Here is a 23482-nt window from a genome sequence, read left to right as displayed (position 1 = left end):
AACCAAATAAGGACAATTATGACCATAAGTAGCGCAGCAATAACATGTTAAAAACCAGCAAAGTGAGGTTACACAATAGGGGTAGAGTCCCCTCCCCCCCCTCAGGTTAGGTAATACAGTGGGTACATGTTTTCGGGGGGGGGGGGGTTAATTAGTCAGGGATCTAAAGGGATAAGACAATGGCCGACTGATTGATGTAAATCTCCAATGTTACTTCACAAATTACCCCTTCTGTAGATTGCAATTAGTGATAGAAACGTATAAACACTCAATGTAATAAAACCAACCAATAAAAATCCATTAAAAGCCCACAAAGTGGTTAAGCTAACAAATAAAAAACCTTATTATAAAACTTTGGGGACTTGTGTAATAAACAGACAATTAATGCTCAAAATGTGAAAATACGAAATATTTTTTTTCCAAAAAATTATCTCTGTTTTATTGAATTCTATTTTGCTTATCAAGGTAACTTTCAAATATTTAACTTTATATTTAAATTTTAAGCATTAAGCTATGCCCGGCCCTGGAGGCCTCTAGTGGCATTTTAAATGTTTTTTTTTATTTCAAATATGTATAAATTATTGTCTAAGTTGCGTTCAAGTCTCTACGTGAAAAAAATTTTTTCTCGTTTTTTTGTGATTTCTCTTTGGTGGGTGGTGATACCCTCCCCCAAAATAGTTATAAATCTTCCCTTTTGAGGAGAACCTGATCGGTTCAGAGGTTAGCGAGATCCTTTGGTACAAATATACACACAGACAGACATCCTGTTACTTTATTATAAGGATATCTATTCTTTTATAAAAATGCATTAGTTGCTAAATTAATGCAAAAGATTTCAATGGACAGACGGACAGACCAACATAAAGATACTTTGAAATATCTTTGCTTTTGAAGACAAAAAAAAGTCCCTCAAAATAACGGCATGTTACGTCATAAAAACGAGGAATTATCCATCTCTTTTTTAGGGATCTTCTTTCCCACTCCTCCTTTCTTCATCCCTCATCTTTATGACGCCATTGAGGGACTTTCTTCGTCTTCTTTGCTTTTTGGATTAATTGTATTCTACAACGAAAGAAAATAAAGTAGGCCCCCACCGAACCCCGATTACCAATTTTCTTGCGGGGCTATCTTCACCCAACTTAACCAAAGAATATGCTTAAAAGTTGGATTATGATTATTATTTTCTAAAAATATATATACCTAAAATCATTAGATCTCAAATTTAAATAAGCAACGCCTCAAAAGCAACAAAAAATTGCCATTGATTTATCTAAATATTTTGTTATCATTTTTATATCTATTGATTTGTTAATTTCGTGTTGTTTTAAATCCTAGCGGTTGCGCCCCTTGCATACTGGAGCATTGAATAAAATGCATAAAAAAATAACCTAAAACCATCCAAAACTTTCCTGGGACCTAGACAAAGTTTGTTAATTGTAGATATAATTTTTTAGGTCTTGCTAATTTCTGGACCACAACTACTAAACAACTGCTCAATATCTCACTTTGTCCGTTTGTTAATCCATGATCAGTTTTGTGCTTTGCTACTCATGCATTTTGTCATCCTTGAGCAAATGTTTTCCTTCTTGGTGTTGTTCCTTGACTTAAAACATGTTTGTATGAACATTGAACAATCTAAGATTATCTGTCTGTTTATGGATACAAAAACAGATAACAGTTTTTAAAATCCCCTGTTGGTCTTAGATGTATCGTGCTGACATAAAATTTGTTGTCGGAAGTGACTCAAAAGATCAGCTTCATAGAAATAAGGCATGAGAGGAGAAGTTTGAAAGGAAACCCCTTAAAAAGAGATGGATTTAGACGTATTTTTATGACGTCACACGACTGATCTTTTGAGACACGTTGTAAAACCACTTTTTGTCGACATAATAAAATACTTAAGAAACTGTTTGGTGCTTTCCTACAACGTGTCTGTTGATCACTGAACCCCCGCATATCTTATTTCTGAACACAGTAATAGTGTCTGACTGATTATGACGTAACAAAAAAAAATTAGCCAATGATAGGCCACTATAAATTTTACCATTGGTCAATAACGGCCTCTCATTGGCAATTTTTTTTTTGTTACGTCATAATCAGTCAGACACTATTACTGTGTTCCTTATTTTTAAAGAAAATCAAAATTAAGGGGGAGAAAGAAACACTTTAGGGTAGTATAACTAATAGAAAAATTACAAAACCTTTACATATTATTACATAAATGTATTTTTTAGTATCACTAATAGACTGGCGGACAATGTAAGTTGTATACTGGATGTTCTTTGTTAAGGAAAAGCTTTACAAAGAAAAACAGCAGACTATCTTGAAAGCACCCGAGAAAATCACACTTCTACCAAAGCATTACCGACTGACAAAGAGACAGGAAGTGATTAATAGAGTAGCTCCGCAATGAGAAATATTGATACATATCAGGGGAGGGGGGCGGCAGGGGACATTGGACTGTTAATTACACTAGTACCCAAACTTGTATTATTTGTTGGCTTAAAAACTTTTGTCAATTTTTGATTGGTTGGTTCGTTAAGTTAAGTGTCCAAACAATTTAACCCCTAATTGTAATCTACAGAGAAGGTAATCAATAGAGATGAATGTACATCAATTCACCGTCCATTGTCTTATCCCTTCCTAAAGTTAGCTGATACACATATTGATACATAATTGAGCCCCCCAAATCACTTATAAGGTGTGATTCTGGGTGTGTGCCATAGGCATATCAAGGGATAAGACAATAGAGGATAAACTGATGTACATCCCCAATGATAATAAACAAAATTAACCCTTCTGTAGATTAAAATTATGGGTTTAAAAATTTGAACAATAATATATTGAAAGTAATCAATCAAAATTCAATAAAAGTATCCAATTTATTTTAGTCAGTGAATAAGAAATGAGTTTATAAAACTTTGGGTACAAGTGTAATTTACAATCTAATGTCCTCTCCCTCTCTTTATGTGCAGGACTGTTTTTCAGTGTGTGTGTGAGTATGTTTGTATTTGGGGGGGAGGTGTAATTTTAGTTAATAAGAAATAAAATAAATTCTTGCTTATTACTTACACGAACGATTTTTCTTTTCACGAAAGCTTTAGATTTTCATCTATTAGGGATGTTTATTATCACTACTAATAGAAATGGTCCCTAAAAGATGGGAGATAAAATCCAAGCCAAAAAATATATATAAATAAAAGATGCAATGAAGAGGCGTGCACAGCGTTTTGCCAGGGTGGTGTAAACCTTTAGGGGGGTAAATATGGCAAACAGGCTTTCCTAATTTCAATTTTTACGGGGGGTATTGACACCCCTTTTTACGCTTATTATATAATTCTTATTAAGATAAAATAGAAAAATCTCGCTATATTTTCAATAGTCTATACATAGTAAAATAAGCTACCAAAAACTTTATCAAAATAATCTAAGATTAGCATATGTCTATAAAAGACAAATCAAAAAGTTAATTTCCTAAAGTCAATTAGATACTTTAGCGTGACAACACAGAAGTAAGCTACAATATGCAGAATTATACTGTGATACTATAGTATTATACAACTATAAGACCTGTAAAATTTTAATGGTATTCACATAAAATACCAATATAAAAATAAATTTTAACAGCCATTGATTCATCAAATAACATCGGACTATAAATAACACTGTTACCCAAATATCATAACCACGTTATCTTATTTGTTGGCGTAAAACCTTGGGTAGTGATCAAACTCTTCAACCAATATTTTAATCTAGTTTTGTTAACTGATAAGTCTTACTAGTGGCTGCGCCCCTAGCATAAAGGGCCTCTGTATTAGTAGGGATATGGAAGGGCAGAAAAATAGACTAAAACCGTACCTAGGCTTTTTATAAAAATTATTCAGCCTAAAACCATCGTTGAACAGGTTATAAGAAGCTACTTCAAATTTGGACTATATCGGTTCATTTGTTAGCAAGATCTTTAACTACAGACAAAAAAAGCTTACTACTTTATAGGATAACTTTAATTTTACATTTTAAAAAATAACTTTAAAAAAAAAATTAAGGAGGTGAGGTAGTTTTTCGTTTGTTTGTGTATTACGTTAGGTCAAAATTACAGCTTCTGTAGAATATAATTAGTGGTGGAAATGATTAGACACTCAACTAAATGAACAAACCAATCAAAAGTAAAAAGAAGTCCCTAAAGTTATCAAGCCAACGAATAAGAAAACATTATCATAAAACTTTGGGGACTAGTGTCAAAAAAGCCCATTGTCCCTTCTCTCTCTCTCTCTCTCTCTCTCTCTCTCTCTCTCTCTCTCTCTCTCTCTCTCTCTCTCTCTCTCTCTCTCTCTCTCTCTCTCTCTCTCTAATTCGCGTTTTTGTATGCACACCCAACCTAATCCAGCCACTCCCATATCAGTTTACATAACTCTGGAAATAAAATGTGTTCAATAAAAAAAAACTATATCACCTTTTTATCTAATTTTAGATGTAGCGGTGCTACTCTAGATGTTAAGTCTTAACCTAAGCTTAGTTTGACGTCAATTTATTTGGTACATAATGGCAGTCTCCAAAGATTTTCACTAACGTATTCTTATTATTCGTCTCAAAAATTTTCGGGACTTTCGATTGGTTGGTTCATTAAGTCGAGTGTCCAAACGTTTTAAATACTAATGATAATCTACAAAAGGGTACTTCTGTGTATCACCATTGGGGATGTACATCAATTTAGCTGCTATTGTCTTTAGATCCCTGTAAAATTGATAGTAATGATTAAAATTTCAGTTTTGTGCAGTTATCATATCAATTCTAAAATCAATTAATTAATATTATCAAACTAAATTTATTGACATTTATATAATGTATAGTTTTATCATGTTTCTTTTAACTAGCGGTTACGCCCCTAGAGGCCTCTAGGGGCGTAGTGGGTGGTGTTGAATTGAATTTGACACACCCCTAGTTTTATTGTCAAAAAGAAAAAGTACGACCCCCCCCCCTATTTTTTTGGTTATAAACCTTCCTGGAACCTATGAGAAGCTACCCTGTAAAGAAGAAACTTATCGGTTCTCAGCTGTTAGCGAGATCCATCGGTTCAAACAAACATCCAGTCATTATATAATGTGGATAAATTAAATAAATTGTATACCAATATCGAATTCTTTTAGGTCCAATATTCTGATCATTTCTACATTTGAATAAAAAAAACTAACGAAAGTCGAAGATTTTAAAAAACAAATTAGAAGGTTTTTGTTTTTTTTATTCAAAGATTTTAAAGGTAAAAAATGAAATCTTAAAACATTGACGAAAAGTCTATCCTATTAATCTATGTTTTTTAATGTTGCCATCCTTGTTTTATTAGCTTTGGTATGTCATTTGAATTTGAGTTGCCGATTTTGTACACAGTTTCCTCGGTGTTTCCTCATTCTATCTCAATATTTACTACTAGCTAAAAAAGCTTTAAATTTAAACTTTTTTTTTGGAAGTTTGAAGCGTTTTTAGCTAGTCGTAAATATTGAGATAGGATGAGAAAACACCGAGGAAACTATGTACACAATCAGCAACTTAAATTTAGCTGACCCTTTATAAAGAAGTTTGATAAAAAGAGGGGATGAAAGGAAGGATATATTTCAATAAAAAGTTAAATCGATAGTCAGGAAATAAGGGGATTAGACAAATTAGGATGAATTAGTTCTTGTTGATATGGTACAATTTTAATTTGTTATCTGTGAAAAAAAAGCTTACTACTTTATATTTTAGGATATTAAGAAGAACGATGTCTGTCTATTTGTTTGTTTGTACCGAAGGATCTCGCTAACCGTGGAACTGATCGGGTTCTCCTTAACAGGATGCTTCTCATAGGTCCCGGGAATGTTTATAACTATTTTGGGGGAAGGTTTTTTTTAAATCTAAATTAAATATGGATTTTTGGATACAACTCCACCCTCGTCAAGTGCCCCTAGAGGCCTCTCGGGGCAACAATAATAGGATGTCTTTATGTGTGTTTGTCAGTAGAATAAGATCTTGGTAACTGCTGGAACGACATGGCTCTCCTTTACAGTAAAGATTCTTACAGGTCTCCAGAACATGTATTTTTTTTGGGGGGGGTTGGGGGCTAAGAGAAATTGCACCTAGAAGAAATATTAATCTAAAAAAAAGTTTTTCTTCTAAAATTAAAATTGAAAATGGGGGGTCATCCAAAAAACTTTTTTGATATTTTCATTAAATCCTGAAATCATTGTAAATAGTTTCAAACTATAAGTGCAGTGTCTAAATTTTTCAATCAATAATTTTGATTCAGATACAGAAGGGGTAATTTTGTTTAGCATTATTGAGGATGTACACCTAATTATCGTCCATAGTCTTATCCCTTTAGATCCCTGTATATTACAATATAAATAATTATTCATAAAGTTTTATTTCAAACAGACAATTCTTTCATCTCTTGAAATACAAGAGAACAAACTAAATTATATTTATAAGCCTAATTTTTATTATAACAAGAATGACAACATCCATAAGAGCGATGCTTTGAAACGGTAGGAACTGAATATGCAAAATATAAATGTATGAGTTTTGACAAAATTGTAAATCTTCTTAAATACAGAATACTGTTTAAGGACATACATACATTTTTAAGACTTAATTATGAAGATGCTTTGCTTATACCCTGTTGTAATAGGAATCAGTACTCCAAAAATCAGATCAATCAGATGGTTATTCCACATAAAAATTTGTTATCAAAAAGTTTAAAATCAACAAGTTTAAAATGACCGTACAGACATTCTGGTAAAGAACATACAATGGCTACGCATTCTAAATCGTACCTTACTACTTTGGGAATCACTATGCAAAGTTTAAAATATATAGGACATTTCTAACATATATGCCTACATTAATGGAAAAAGCTAACCGTTACGGACGGACGTACGAACCTACCCTAATTATAGAAAAGTGCCGCTTTTAAATCAAGCCCTAAAAAGTACGACTGGAATATTCCTAAAAAGTGTATTGTTTATTGATAACTATATTTATTATCTAATGGGGTATTTTGGGGTAAAATCTTTCAGCTTAAGAAAATAAGTGTTAAAACTATCTATAATACAAAGTAGAACGATGTTTGTCTGTCTGTTTGTTTGTTTGTAACGAAGGATCTCGCTAACCACTGAACCAATCGGGTTCTCCTCAACAGGATAGCTTCTATAAAACAAGGATGACAACATCCATAAAAGCGAAGCTCTGAAACGGTAGGACAAACGGACATTAACACTTGTATAATGTCAGAACTGAATAATCAGAATGCGAATGTATAAGAGTCAAAGCAAAATTGTAAGTAAATTTGTTGAAAAACTGCTTGATACAGGATAATGATTATGGACATACTTACATTTTTAGGACTTGATTATAGAGTTGCTTCGCTTATAATATTGTACTTTGTTGTTCCAGGAATCAGTATACCAAAAATCAGACCAATCGGATAATTAGGTCACATACAAATTTGTTGTTAAAAATGTAAAAAAATCAACATGTTTAAAATGGACGTACGGACATTCTGGTAATGATTATAGAGTTGCTACGCTTTCTAACTCGTACCTAACTATTACAGGAATCACCATGCAAACTTTGAAATCGATAGGACAATTCTAACATGCCTAAATTAACGAAAAAAACTATTTAAAAAAGTAAAAAAATCAACATGTTTAAAATGGACGTACGGACATTTTGGTAATGATTATAGAGTTGCTACGCTTTCTAAATCGTACCTAACTACTAAAGGAAGCACCATGCAAAATTTGAAATCGATAGGACAATTCTAACATGTCTAAATTAACGAAAAAAGCTATCCGTGACGGACGGACGGACGTACGGACGGACGGACGGACCGACCCTAATTATAGAAAAGCTTCGCTTTTAAAAAGGGGCGTAGCCGCTAGTATCCTATACTTTACAGTAGTATGTTGTATGTGTATGTGTGTATATAATACAATATCTCCTAAACAGATAGCACCACCATTTTCAGGACAGTGTAGTATTGGACCAGAGGCGGTTACTGAGATCTTACTGGACATACATGCATATAAACATCTACTATACTTCACAGAGGCCTCTAGGGGCAATAATTTATAGTTTTTTTAAGGTTAAAAATTTTTCAAGGGTGATTGCTCTTGGGAGGGTAGATTTACCCTCCCTAAAAATAGTTATAAGCCTTCCCTGTATATGTGAGAAGCTTCACTGTAAAGGAGAACCATATCGGTCCAGCGGTTAGCGAGATCTTAAGATACAGAGAAAGCCTAAAATATCACGTGTGACGTCATAAAAATCCATCTCTTTTTTGGGTTTTTCTTTCCCAATTCTCCTTTCATCCTTCCTTTTTAGACGTATTTTTATGACGTCACATGTGACATTTTAAGCTTTCTCAAGATACATTCATATAGTATTAGGGCTAAAAGTCAATTAATTGATTGCTTTTTAGCCCCAAGCCATCCTATTGAATTATTATCAGATGTTTAAGATAATAAGGAACACGCAAATTCGAATATCGTGATTCATTTAAAACATATTATTAACTTAAAATTCAGTTTTATATAATTCTTCAAAATATTGTTCTAAAGTTTTAAATCATCAGTAACAAATAGCTCCTACCGTTAATTTAGGAATGTTAGAATTGTCCTATCGATGTTAAAGTTAGCATAATTAATTCTTTTAGGTACAATTTAGGAAGCATAGCAACTATATAATGATTACCAGAAAGTCTGTATATTCATTTTAAATATGATGATTTTAATCTTTTTTCAACAACATTGTCTATGATATACTCATCTATTTACTTGATTTATGGAATAAGGATTCCTAGAAACTTTAGGTATAATGTTATAAGCAAAGCAACTCTTTAAACAATTCTTAAAATGTAAGTAATTCTATAATGCGTAACCTTTATAGAAATTTTGGATCATGGAAAGAAAACGAAGTAGCCGGTTTCATCGTATTTTCACTAGCTTTTGAAGGGTTATTCTAGGTTAGGTTAGGTAAAGTAAATGATTGCCCCGCAGGACTAGAGCCCCCCGCAGGGGCTAGAAATAAGAGAAAGGCTACTGTGAAAAAACGACGAAACCGGCAACTTCGTTTTCTTTCCATGATCCATAATTTTGTTATAGATATACATAAATCTCATGGAAGCAAAAGACATTGGACTGTAAATTACATTGGTACCCAAAGTTTTATAACAACATAATGTTATTCGTTTGTTCAAAAACTTTGGGTGCTAAATAATATTTCCAAAATTTGCAACAATGATTTAAATCTACAAAATGGTTAACTTTGTTTATCATCATTCGAGATGTAAATCGATTTGTCTTATCTCTTAAGATCCCTGTTTATGAAAATACTTGTCCATGCTTCGCCAGAGTAAAAACAAGGATAGATTACTTAGAATTATTTTAAACAAGAAACCTCTTGTCCATATGAAGCGCATTTTAAGAATAAAAAAATATTTTAAAATCTTTGGATTGTTTTAGTCTATAGTTATACTAGTGGTTGCTCCCCTAGCATCTAGGGGCTCTATAATCAAAGGGATATGGATGGGCAAAAAAATAGCATAAAACCACCTTAGGACCTTTAAGAAGATTCACTGTAAAGGAGAACCATATATGTTCGTTAGTTAGAGAGATCCTTCGCTACAGACAGAAAAAAAGTTATTATTTTATATAATAGGATAAAGGTTTACCCCCTCCCTATTCCTTTGAATAAAAAGCCCCTAGAGGCTAAAGACGCAGACGCTATTCCTTTTATAAAAGTAACATTTGTATCTGTTGCTCATGATCTCGCTAACCGCACTAACCGCTTGAGTTATTCATTTTAGAGAAGTAATAGGTCCTGGCATGGTTTTCAGCTATTTTATCTTACACTTTAAGAATCTTGTGATGGTTTTAGGCTAGTATTTTCTTTAAATAATTGAATGTTAGTTCTATATTTGCTACTAGCGGCTACGCCCCTAGAGGCCTCTAGGGGCACTTGAGGAGGAGAGAGTCGAATTTAATAATTCAATTTCTTATTTTAGATTTTAAAAGAAAAAGTAAAAAAAAATTGGGGGGGGGGGGCGAAAAAAAAAAAATTTTGGGGGGGGGGATTTTTCATTTTTTGGGGGGGTTGGGGGTGTCCCACCCCCCAAGAAAATAGTTATAAACCTTCCCGGGACCTATGAGAAGCTACCCTGTTAAGGAGAACCCGATCGGTTCAGTGGTTAGCGAGATCCTTCGGTACAGACACACAGACAGATACACAGACAGACAGACAAACATCCTGTTACTTTAGTATAAGGATGCTATATATTAAGTAAGGACAAAAAAAGAAGAGTTAGAAGGCGTTTTCTCTCTCCTTCTCAAAATATTATGTTCTTCCAATACAGTCAATATTAAGAACGAAAGGTTTTTGATTTAAAAGATATAGGATAGACTAGTGTCTTAGCCAGTAGATTATGGATTATGGTGGTGGGGGGGGGGGGGGGGTGGAGAGGGTTGTCCCTTTCGTTTATTTTGTATTAAAAAGATGAAAAATAATTTATGAGGGTCTTTGATCGTTGAGATCTTTTACGATTTCGTATGGGATATAATTATAAACTTTAATTGAATCTAAACGAAGCCTTATCCTGAAGGAGTCTTGCAGGTTGCGAGATCCATTGGTACAAACACACACTCACAGAGAAAGAAGATATCTTATTTTTTTTATATAAAGATAGAATAAATGCCAGAAAATACACATATAAAACTTTGGCACTGCCTTTCTAAAGATTAATGTTATAAAAGTAAAAGGATGTCTAGCTATATATATTGAAGTATCTCGCCAATTGCTAAATCGATATGGTTCTCCTTTACAATGTAGCTTCTCATATGTCCTGGATAGGTTTATAATTATCGTAGGGGAGGGTACCACCATAGAGAAATCCCACCAAATAATTCTTTCAACTTTTCCTTTTTAAGACTAAAATGAAAATGGGGGAGGGAGGTCGTTTTAGCTTAATCAAGAAACATCTAGTGGCGAAGACCTAGTATTATATATTTTAAACAGATTGTATGAACTCTATTGTCGACCACTCCCATAAACGAAATTGAAAATATAAACAAACCATTTATTATATTTGTTTAAAAGATTTATTAAAACAAGGATGACAACAGTCATAAAAGCAAAGCTATAAAATCATACAGTAGGGCAAACGAACATCAACACTTGTAGAGTGTACGAAATTAATTTATAATTATAAGAAAAACTGTTAATAGATTTGTTGCAAAATTACAAAAATACAGGATTTTTATTCTGGACATACTTACATTTTAAGGAATTCGTTATAGAGATGCTATGCTTATAACATAGTGCTTTATTGTTTTAGGAATCACAACAAAATCAATGTAAAAACCTTACATTTTGTAGAATTGCAACACTTTCAAAAGTGTACCTTATTGTAAAAGACATCATCAAGTTCACACGACAATTCTAATGTACCTTTATAGCTATCTGATATGGGCAGACGGATGAATCAGGGAAGTAGAAAAGTTACACTTTAAAAAAGAAAGCAGGTTTTCGGCCATTTAGGCTAGGGGATTAGTATCGAGTGTATTTAAAATAACTATTTGTTTTATATTAAACATTATTTTATGTGTTGACTTAAAAACGTTGGGTACTTTTATTAAATTATGATTGGATAGTTGTACTGTAAATTTTTTTCATCAACCAATTTTAATCTACAGATGGGGTAATTTTGTTTATCATTATTGAAGATGTATATCAATATATAAACCATTGTCTTGTCCCCTAATCTCCCTGATATTCACATGAATATTTTAGTAATAAATAAAGAAATACAATAAGGTTTAAACTCCGCCCAAAACATGACTAATTTTTAAGAGCAAAGCTTTTTCTATAATTAGGTTCGGTCCTTCCGTTCGTCCGTAACGGTTTGCTCTATTCTGTAACTTAAACAGGTTAGAATTGTCCTATCAATTTCAACCTTTGTATGATTATTCCTATAACAGTTAGGTACGACTTAAAAAGCGCAGCAACTCCAAATCGTTACCATTTAAAACATGCTGATTTTTTACTTTTTTTACAAAAAATTATTGTATGTTAAAATTATCCTTCTAGTCTGATGTTATAAGCGAAGCATCTCTATAGTCAAGTCCTTAAAAAGTAGGTATGTCCTTAAACAGTGTAAAGTACTTAAGCAGATTTGCAACAAATTTACATAAAATTTTGATTAGACTTTTGCATTAATATTCTGTTTATTCAGTTCTGGCACTCTACAAGTGTTAATGTTCGTTTGTCCTTCTATTTCAGTGCTTCACTTTTATGGATGTTGTCATCCTTGTTTTTTTTATAGAAATAGGACAATGGAAGATATACTAATATATAATCCCCAATAATTGTTAACAAAATTATCCCATCTGTAAATACATTTATTGAATAAAAAGGTCAGAAACAACTAGATCATGGGAAGGTTTATAACTATTTTTGGGGGAGGGTACCAACACGTACCACCCTCTCAAGATAATACGTCCCTAGAATTTTTTACCCTTTTTAAAAATTTACAGTAACAACCTGCCAGTTTGAAATCAATAGAGCAATTCAAACATACGTAAATTAACGATTTGTGCTAACTGTTACGGACGTACAGACAGACCCCAATTATAGAAAAGCTTATCTTTATATAACATTCAAAATAAAACAATATTCAAATAACCGTTTCTTGTATACATGTATCTTTGCTAAACAATTATGCAAATTGTTTCAGTTTTTGTTACAATTCTAATGGTTTTATGCTAAATTCTTTTAATTTTTTTTCTTCTCTATCTTTTGTTTATATCGTCATATAAAAGTAATAGAATGTCTGTCAGTGTGTCTGTCTGTCTGTACCAATGGATCTCGCTAACCGCTGAACCAATGAATCGTCTTTAGAAAAAAAGACCGCCCAAATTTTTTTTTTGTTACTTTTCTTTTAAAAACTAAAATTGAAAATTGGATGGAACGACCCCCCCCCCTTACCTCCCTAGCTGAAGTGCCCCTGGAGGCCTTTAGTGGTATAGCCAATAATTTAGTTAAATGAACAGAAATAAATCTGATAAAAAAAAATCACCTATTGAGACAAACAGACAAACAAACAAACAGGCTGAAGTTACATGATAAAGACCGACAAACAGACAATAGACCAAATTAGTCATATAGATAGATAAACATACAGACATACATAAAGACAAACAGATAAACATACATACATACATAAAGACAGACAGATAGACAGATAAACACAAAGACAGACATATAGACAGATAAACATACAGAAATACATAAAGACAGACATAAAGACATTCATAAAGACAGACATATAGACAGATAAACTTACAAACAGACATATAGACAGACATACATAAAGATAGACACATAAATAGATAAACATAGAGACATACATAAAAAACAGACATATAGACAGATAAACATACAAAAATGCATAGGGACAGTCAGACAGACAGACATACATAAAGAGGGACATATATATAAACAGATAAAAAAACAGACATACATAAAGACAGACATATAGACAGATAAACATACAGACATACATAAAGACAAACATATAGACAGATAAACATACAGACAGACAAAGAGACAGAAATATAGACAGATAAACATACAGACATACATAAAGACAGACATATAGACAGATAAACATACAGACAGACATAAAGACAAACATATAGACAGATAAACATAACGACAGACATATAGACAGATAAACATAACGACAGACATATAGACAGATAAACAAACAAACATACATAAATACAGATAAAAATAAAGACAGATACACTTACAGACATACATATAGACAGACATATAGACAGATAAACATACAGACAAACATAAAGACAAACATATAGACAGATAAACATACAGACATACATAAAAACAGACATTTAGACAGATAAACATACAGGCATAAATAAAAACAGACATTTAGGCAGATAAACATACAGGCATACATAAAAACAGACATATAGACAGATAAACATACAGGCATACATAAAGACAGACATGTAGAAAGATAAACATAAATACCTACATGAAGACAGACATATAGACAGATAAACATTCATACATACATAAAGACTGACACATAAATAGATAAACATAGAAACATACATACAGACAGACATATAGATTAATAAACATACAGACATGCATAAAGACAAACATATAGACAGATAAACATACATCCATACATAAAGATAGAAACATAAATAGATAAACATAGAGAAATACATAAAAACAGACACATAGACAGAAAAATATACAGAAAGACATACAGACAGTCAGACAGACAGACATAAAGACAGTTAACTACTCTAAATTATCAATAACATCACAGTACAAAACATATATAACAAGGATGACAACATTCAAAAGCATTTAAGACAGGCGAACAGACTAACGGTCATAATCAGTTAAAGAGTACTAGTGAAACCCCCCCCCCCCCAAAAAAAAAAATACTCTCGGGAGGTGGTACCCTCCACTAAAATAATTATACACCTTTGCAGGACTGTGCACTGTAAAGGAGAACCATATCAGTTCAACGGTTTGCGAGATCCTTTGATACAGACCGACAGATAGAAATCTTGTAGCTTTTATATAAGAATATACTCATTGGCCTAGGGAATATTCAAAATAAAAACCAGATGCCTATCTTTTTAATGAGCAGATATTGTAAAGAAATGTGCAATAAATCTTTTGCAGACTTTTATCCTAGATAGCATCCGCAAAGACAGACGGATGGAAGTTATAGAGATTGTTCGCTTTTAAAAATTGTATATTCCAAACACGTAGAAACTTGTGCGTAATATTACAAGAATTGTAATTAAAACTTGGGGGCGTCAAATTTGCGTCTCTTGTAGGGATATTGCACTTGGAAAAAACTATTTTGCCTCCATCTTTTTGGCAAGTAACTTATGCAGGGAGAGAGGGGACATTCGACTGAAAACCAAAGTTTAATTGCCAGTTTTTCTTATTCGTTGGCCCAAAACTTAGGTTACTTAATTGTCATTCGATGGTCAAAAAGGTTCAACAAATTAATCAAGTTGGTGTTCATCTTTTGGGATGTATAGTTCATCAATTTATCATCCATTGTCTTATCCCTTAGGATCACTAAACACTCGCCAACTCCTTCTTTTTAAATAAAAAGTAGACAGTATATTTTATCTCGTATGAAATATCCCTCCCTAATGTCAAATAGAGTAATGATGTTAAGTTTTAAAATAACTGACGCAAAAAGTGTTCTTCAAAAGTCACCAAAACAAATTTTTTAGGAGCGAAGCTACTCTATAACTAGTGTCTATATAGGTACGTCCGTTTGTCACTATATAGGGGCAATTGAAATTAACTTACTGATGCCAAAATACCTTAATACTAGCCAACTATCTTTATATAAATTTTAAAAAATCAATTGCTCTAAAATTGCAGCTCATTTTTTCGCCATTTTACATACATCTTGCGATTTTTTACAACCCCATACCAAATATATTATGGGGTTGTGCGAATTGTCAATTGATTTTTTTTCCCGGGGAAATGTACATTTTATGCTAAAATTATCAACAGAATGTTTACGGAATATTTGAAACACTAAACTCGAAGTAACGCCAATATTTAAAAGTGTAGGAGGATGGTTTTTAGCTAAAAAATGTTCCTTAAATGAAGCAATACAGATTTTAACATATATCGCTTTGGCATATATTTCATAAAATCGGCTTCGCCCCTAGATTCCTTTCAGGGAATTAGAGGAAGTAGACTTTCAATTTTTGTTTTAAAAAAACTATAAAATAAAAGTAAATTTTTCTAGGGCTGATTTCTCTTTTAAGGTGGCGGTACCTTCCCAAAATAGGCATAAACCTCTCTGGACATATGAGAAGCTACACTGTAAAGGAGGGCCATATCACTTAAGAGGTTTAAGAGATATTAATACACACACACACACACACAGACAAACATCCTGTTGAAATCTATGTATTTGTTTTTGGTTGTTTTAATAAAACACTTTGTTAAAACAAATCAAAACACACACATATATACGCATTTATACACAAACACGCGCAAAAATCAGGAATGAGGGATAAGACTATGGGTGATGAATTAATTTACATGATTTCATTCCCAATGATGATAAGCTAAATTACCCCTTCTGTAAGTCTTATGGTTTTAAAAGTTTGGAAACAACAAATCAAGATTTAAGAAAATCCTCAACATTTTTAAGCTAACCAATGAAGAAGAGTGTGTTTACTTTGGGAATCATTTACAGTCCAATGTCCCCTTCCCCACTGTATGAAAATGCGTACACTTGTAACCCCAAGTTTTGCAACAATTACGCATAACAAGAATGCTATTAGTCACAAACAAAATGTTGATAGCATATAATCCAAATTTAATAGTATGCATGGTGTTATCGCCCAAAGAACCCTCTTGAGCACTAAAAACACCTCTCTCTCATTTTCAATTAAAATAATTAAAGATAAGGGGGGGGGGGAGGAGGTAGATCTAGTTTTTCATTTGCTTGTTTATTACTTTAGGTCAGGTTAGGTTAGGTTTATACTGGGTACTAAGTAGCTCCGCAGGGTTAGGGAGCTGCAGGTGTAGGCCCAGCAGAGTGCCCTGTAGGGCTAGGGGGAGAAAAATAACAACCCCCTGCCTTATTTTTACAAAAATCAGGAGAGGGGGGGGGAGGTTGGGATAAGCACCGTACATGTCTAATAATAAGCAATCTGCAAATAATTCTTAGCTTTAGTTTTAGATTACAAAACCAAGTAGACGTAAAAATCCAAGATTTGCCAAATTTAATCAATAAGACATTATACTATCTCTATACCTTTGTTCCTGCCGTTTCTTGTTTTATAAAAGTTACAAAGAATTAAATGTCACCAAAAAGAACAAAGATGTACTGTGCTACTTTTTCCATAGAAAAAGAAAAGAAAGAGTAATTGATAGGTATTAACTTAACACTTTTACAGAAAAAGAACTACACATAACTAAGAACAATTTGATTAGAAGAACTTTTATGTACTGTGCTACTTTTTCCATAGAAAAAGAAAAAGAAAGAATAATTGATAGGTATTAATTCCTTAGATCTGCCAACAGAAAAAATGTGCTTAGAAGAACTTATATGTTCTGTGCTACTTTTTCCACAGAAAAAGAAAGAATAATTTATATGTATTAATATCATATTTCATATGAAAAAGAATATACTAACCATAGAAAAAACATAATTAGAAGGGGGGAGGTAAATCTTAAAATTGGGTGCTATAAAAACTATATAAACAATATACCTATGTAAATATTCTGATCCTATCATTTTGTTTTAATATGTTGACTGAAATAAATATTTCGATTTGAAAAGGGGTGCTGTTTTTTCTTCCCCAGAACCAGGGTCAATCTACCCTCACTCATTTTTTTGGGAGGGGGGGGGGGGGTGAGTTTGAAAAAAAATTCAAATGTTGGTTCTAAAGAAACATAAAAATTTATCTTATTTTAAAAAAAAAAACTAGGAGCTTTAAATCATTACGATTCTCAACACACTACTTTATGGATTTTCTAGTAATAATTTTCGATGTGGTAGTCAAATCTCTTTTTATTGAAACAAACCGCAATAATCACGGATAATACAGTGGCTGACAAATGGATGTACATTCCCAATGATGATACACAAAATTACCCCTTCTGTAGATTATAATTAGGAGGTTCAAACATTTGGACACTAAACTAAATGAACCAACCAATCAAAATTCAATAAAAGGTTGTTAAGCCAACTTATAAGAAAACGTTATTGTAAAACTTTGGGGACTAGTGAAATAAACTGCCCAATGTCCCCACCCTCCCTGCGCAAGAGTAGTTTTTGCACGAGAAAGAAGAAATATGTGTTAATTGTCAGGGAGTTAAGGGATAAGACAATGGACTATAAATTGATTAACATCCCCAATGATGATATACAAGTACTTAAAGATTTTAATGGGGCGAATGAGATGACGTGGTTTTAAACTTTATCAGGATCCATTATGTTTTAAAACAATTATCCACTTTTTAAATCAAAATTCATAAAGTACTTAAAGGTATTATAACAACGAATAAGATAACGTGGTTTTAAACTTTAATTTTAGGTTCAGCGGTTAGCGAGATCCTTTGCTACACACAAATGTACATTAAGACACACAGACAAACATTCTCTTATTTTATATGTAAACTCGAAGTATGATGATCCAAAAACAAAGTAGTTAATAGGAGTCTTATAATCAGCAAGTTTTTTGCTCGAAATCTCAAGGATAGGGGTGGATTATTAGCCATAGTATTTGTCCATTTGATGCTCAAGATCTCATTAACCTCACGTAAATTAGATCAGTAAATGGTAAATAAATTTCTCATATTCATTCGAATCCGGTGGATAGAAACCGGTTCTCATCCATACGAAAAAAAACTATGTCTAGCATCGTATCCAGTTTTCTACGAATATAGAAATGTACTATGATAAGATAGTCCCTAAAAAAAAACTATAAGAAACTGAATGCAGTTTTTAGGACGAAGCCCAATCTGTTCCACTTTTGATTCTTGTGACGTTATAAAAATGAGGGATCCTCCATCTCTTCTTTAGGGGTTTTCTTTCCCCCTTCTCCTCTCATCTCCCTCATTTTATGACGTCACAGGAATCAAAAATGGTACAGATTGGGCTTCGTCATCGGGTGTGTGTTATAAATAATAGAAATAAGGAGATGGCCTTGGCCAATAAACAGGCACAACTCATTACCATCCCCTGTTGGGACTTACAGACATAGGTTGATTGTCTGTTGGGTGTTAATAAAAATTGAGGTTGAATATTTATTTATCATCCATTGTCCTATCCTTGACGACGCATATATGCAAACTAGTTTATTGTTTTAATTTTCATGGTCCCGTCATTAAAAGAGAGACACAGCAAAAAATGATAGTGGATAAAATAAAGCCACGTCTCCCGGTCATACGCCGTCATGCGTCAGGTTGGAAGGGTGACGCAAATTTCAGATCCCAGATTTCGCGATTTGAGAAAAATTTATCTTTATATTAAAGCGAATTAAAGCATCGCTTTTATCTTATTGAAAAATTAGTAAATCAAATAGCGAAAACTGGGATCTGAAATTTACGTTACCCTTCCAACCTGACGCATGACGGCGTGTGGCCGGGAGACGTGGCATTATTTTGTCCACTATCCAAAAACTAGGATTATTCTGGGAGGGAGGGGACATTGGACTATTTAATTACACTAGTACCTAATGTTTTAGAATCACGTTGGTGGTGGAACCTTTCCTAAAATAGTTATAAACCTTTTCAGGACCATGTCGGTTCAGCGGTTAGCGAGATCCTTCAGTGCAGACAGGCAGAGATCCTGTTACTTTATTTGAAGGATTTTCCATCCAGTTCTGTTTACTTCAAAAAAACGTTTTCCAGTATGGCTTCGAAACCGATTGATATCCGCTGTATTAGAAATCATGTATAGCATCGTATTACAGTCAATTTTCCACGAATATTAAATAATAAACCATAAAATTTATACCAGTTTTACTAGCCTTGACCTTTGGTCCCTTGGGGCACACAAAACTGGTTTAAATCTTACATATTATTATTTTTACAGTGTGTTTTTTTTTATGAGCACTTTTTTGAAAGCAATTTTACCCCACTTATAGTTATCAGAATTTAATGATTAATGGCTTATTTTTTTCGTTTTTTAGGGGAAATTATGAAACAACAAAAAAAAATACAGTTTTTGTTGAAAAAGTACAGTAAAGTTGAAAATTAAAAACTTAGGTGTCAACATATAAAAATGGTTTTAGCGCATTTTTCTTTAAAAAAATGGATTTTCTGTAGTAGACTTTGGGGGGCCAGTACTCCCTCCCTGGTTGAGATATGACCTTCAAACTTTGATATGTTCTAGTACATGTCCCTAATAGTATCTGTATACATTTTTAGCTCTATATCTCAACTTTGAAGTGTTTAGCAGCCACTCTTGCAAAAGGTTGATTATTTGAGCATAAGAAAAATGCGCTAAAACCATTTTTAGATGTTGACACCTAAGTTTTTAATTTTCAACTTTACTGTACTTTTTCAACAAAAACTGTAATTTTTTTTTGTTGTTTCATAATTTCCCCTAAAAAACGAAAAAAATAAGCCATTAATCATTAAATTCTGATAACTATAAGTGGGGTAAAATTGCTTTCAAAAAAGTGCTCATAAAAAAAAACACACTGTATATCCGCGGAAATCTGTCTATAATACGACCCGATAAATAACCATTACATTAGAAATGGTAATAACTAAATATATTCACGTAACTTATGTAAGCAATTTGGACTTTATCTTTTTCTATTAAAAGCACTTAAAAGCCAAAAGTCACGGATAGACCATTGGAATATAAATTACATTTCCCCCCAAATATTATTTTTCACGTTTATATGAAAATAGGGGAAAATAGGGATCTTAAGAAATAAGACAATGGATAGTAAATTGTTAAACATCCCCAATAATAATCAACAAAATTACTCTTTCTGTGGATAAAAAATTTTTGGTTGAAAAGTTTTGAACCAACCAATCAAACTTCAATAAAAGTACCCAATAATTTTTAAGATAACATATGAGATAACATGGTTATAAAACTCTGGGTACTAATGATATTTACGATATTCACGGCGAACATCATATTACTTTTATATAATAATAGCTCCCTGTCCCCCATAGTGCAATATTGTTGTCATTCATTGTGTGTTAATTTCAGCAAGCTATTTTTTAATCTTACTGTTTCTTTTTCGCAAAAAAACAGATCTATAGTATAGATGTATATACAGATAACTACCTCCCCCCCTCTTTTCTGATTACATTTTTCGTCGGCTAGCAAATTGTTTTCTGCTACATGGCTGTGTTAATACTCTCGACACGATTGGTTGATTTTTAAAGATCCAATTGAGAGTGTTTTACTCTAATCTCAAAACAACACAATCCTTTTGTAAAACTAACCGAATGTTGTCTGTTTGCACTAAAGGATCTCGTTAACCGCTGAACCAAAATAGTACACCTTTAGAATATACCTTCTTATAGGTCCAGAGAAGGTTTATAACTATTTTGAGGGAGGATACCACCACTCAGGCAAGAGAAATCGCCCCTAGAAAAGGGAAAAGACGCAAAGTTAGAGCTGTTGTTTTAATATGCGGTTTTGATAATTTGTTGGAGTGAAAAATGCGCGGAACTGAAGTCACACCATTGCCATTATCAATCCAAACAAAATTACAATATCCTTTTGACTTTGTGAAATAAGTAATAAATAAATTTCACCAATCGCCTTATTGGATACTAGAGGCTTCGCTCCAAGAGGTGATCAAATAAAAAAAGTACCAAGGAAATCTTATACAAAAAAATGGGGGGATTTTTTTTGTTTTTGGGGGGGTTGGGGGTGTCCCACATCCCAAGAAAATAGCCTAAAACCACCACAGGACAAGTAGGTATGATCCCTGAAGAGTAGAATCCGATTGGTTCCGTGGTTACCGAGATCATAAAGGACGGACGGACGGACAGACAGACAGACGGACGGACGGACAGACAGAAGACAGACAGACATCCTGTTACTTTAGTATAAGGATTACAAATATAGAGTGTTCAAAACTTTTCTTGCATTTTGTTCATTGCCCTTGAATCAAGGGAGGGAGAGGACATTAGACTGTAAATTATACTGGTGCCCAAACTTTTTTAACCATGTTATACTTATTTGTTGGCTCCAAAACTTTGGGTACTGAATTTGCAACTGTACTTTGTAGTTTCGCTCCAACCTTCAAGAAATAATTTTGATCTACAGAAGGGGTAATTTAGTCTATCACTATAAGGAATGTACATCAATATTTCGCCCACGGTCTTATCCCTTTGATTTTTGCTTTAACCGTATTATCACTTTTGGCTTCAAATAAATTTTTAGAAAATATAATACTTTAAGATATTGTACCATGATTATTTTTTTGCTTACAAATGATTTTAACAATGATAATTTACTTTTATTTTCATTAAAATATTGAGAAGGCCTATTTTACATAAAATGGAAATTTAATGAAATGTTTCAACTTATATAATAAAAGATGCTCTTCATATTATCAAAACAGTTTTAGCAACCAAAGTGAATTGATAAAAGTTAGGGATTTAGCACAGCGCAAGTTTTACAAAATATTTTTTCTAAAATAGTGCTTGGAGGGAGGGGGGGCTTAACAACTTTGGGAACTTTTATAGAATTTTTATTGGTTGGTTAATTTAATTGAGTGTCCAAGCGTTTCAACCATTAATTGTAATCTACAGAAGGGATATTTTTTGTGAATCATCTTTTTGGTTGTACATAAATGCATCATCCATTGTCTTATCCCTTTAGATCTCTGAAAATAGTGTGATATTTTTAGAATAATAAAAGTAGAATAATTTTGATTTAAAAAAACTTAGATTTGCAATGCAGTTATTTTCTAATCTAATACAATTTGACTTTAATCAATTGCTATGCTGAAATAGTATGCAATTGTGTAAGAATGGTTTATCTATCTATAATACAAAGTCAATGATGTCTGTCTGCCTGTCTGTCCGTCCGTCCCTTAAGATCTCGGTAACCACTAAACCGAATGGATTCTACTCTTCAGGGAATATACCTACTGGTCCTGTGGTGGTTTTAGGCAATTTTCAAGGGGGGTGGACACCACCCTACCCCAAAAAATAAAAATTTTTCCATAAAATTTTTTTGATGATGCAGATGATATCAACTATTTGGTACTACATTTTTTTTAATAACTTCTTGGGGCAAAGCCCCTAGAGGCTAGGGGCGAAGCCGCAAGTGCAGAATATTGCAACTCAGATATAATTACTTTGATTTAAGTTTAGGGAGCGGGTTTTCTTATCCGAGGCAATTTGCTTTAATGTGATCTTAAAACTGATATCTTGCGGGGATTACGGAGTCGGACAATGGACGATCAAATCAGGGATCTAAAGAGATAAGACAATGGCTGATAAATTATTGTTCACAAAATTACCTGTGGTTGAAACGTTCGAACACTCAACTAAATTAATAATTAAGTCCCCAACGTTGTTAAGCAATAGAATAAGAAAACATTATCATAAAACTTTGGGGACTAATGCAATAAACAGTCCATTGTCCCCTCTCTCTCTGCGATTAAATAGTCATCTCACGAATAATAATCGTAAAGAAATGCTTCGCTTATAACATTATACCTAATTATTCTAGGAATTCATAATATAAAGATTAATTAAATATAATGATTATTATAGTACATTAAATATTATCTATAATACAAAGTAGAACGATGTCTGTCTGTCCGTCTGTCCGTCTGACCGTCTGTCCGTCCGTCTGTCTGTCTGTCCCTTAAGATCTCGGTAACCACTGAACCGATCGGATTCTACTCTTCAGGGTATCTACCTA

At 32.9% G+C, this 23482-nt stretch overlaps 1 protein-coding gene across 1 annotated transcript in view; it reads right to left on the bottom strand.

Annotated features, from left to right (window-relative positions):
* The window catches only part of LOC145305472 (uncharacterized), an 83097-nt gene that overhangs the window by 55668 nt on the left and 3947 nt on the right, over window positions 1-23482 (bottom strand). The window lies entirely within an intron of this gene.

Source organism: Acartia tonsa, chromosome 14, assembly GCF_053477335.1.
Source record: "Acartia tonsa isolate MP-2025a chromosome 14, ASM5347733v1, whole genome shotgun sequence".
Classification (NCBI taxonomy): domain Eukaryota; kingdom Metazoa; phylum Arthropoda; class Copepoda; order Calanoida; family Acartiidae; genus Acartia; species Acartia tonsa.
This window is presented reverse-complemented; position numbering and strand designations above follow the sequence as displayed.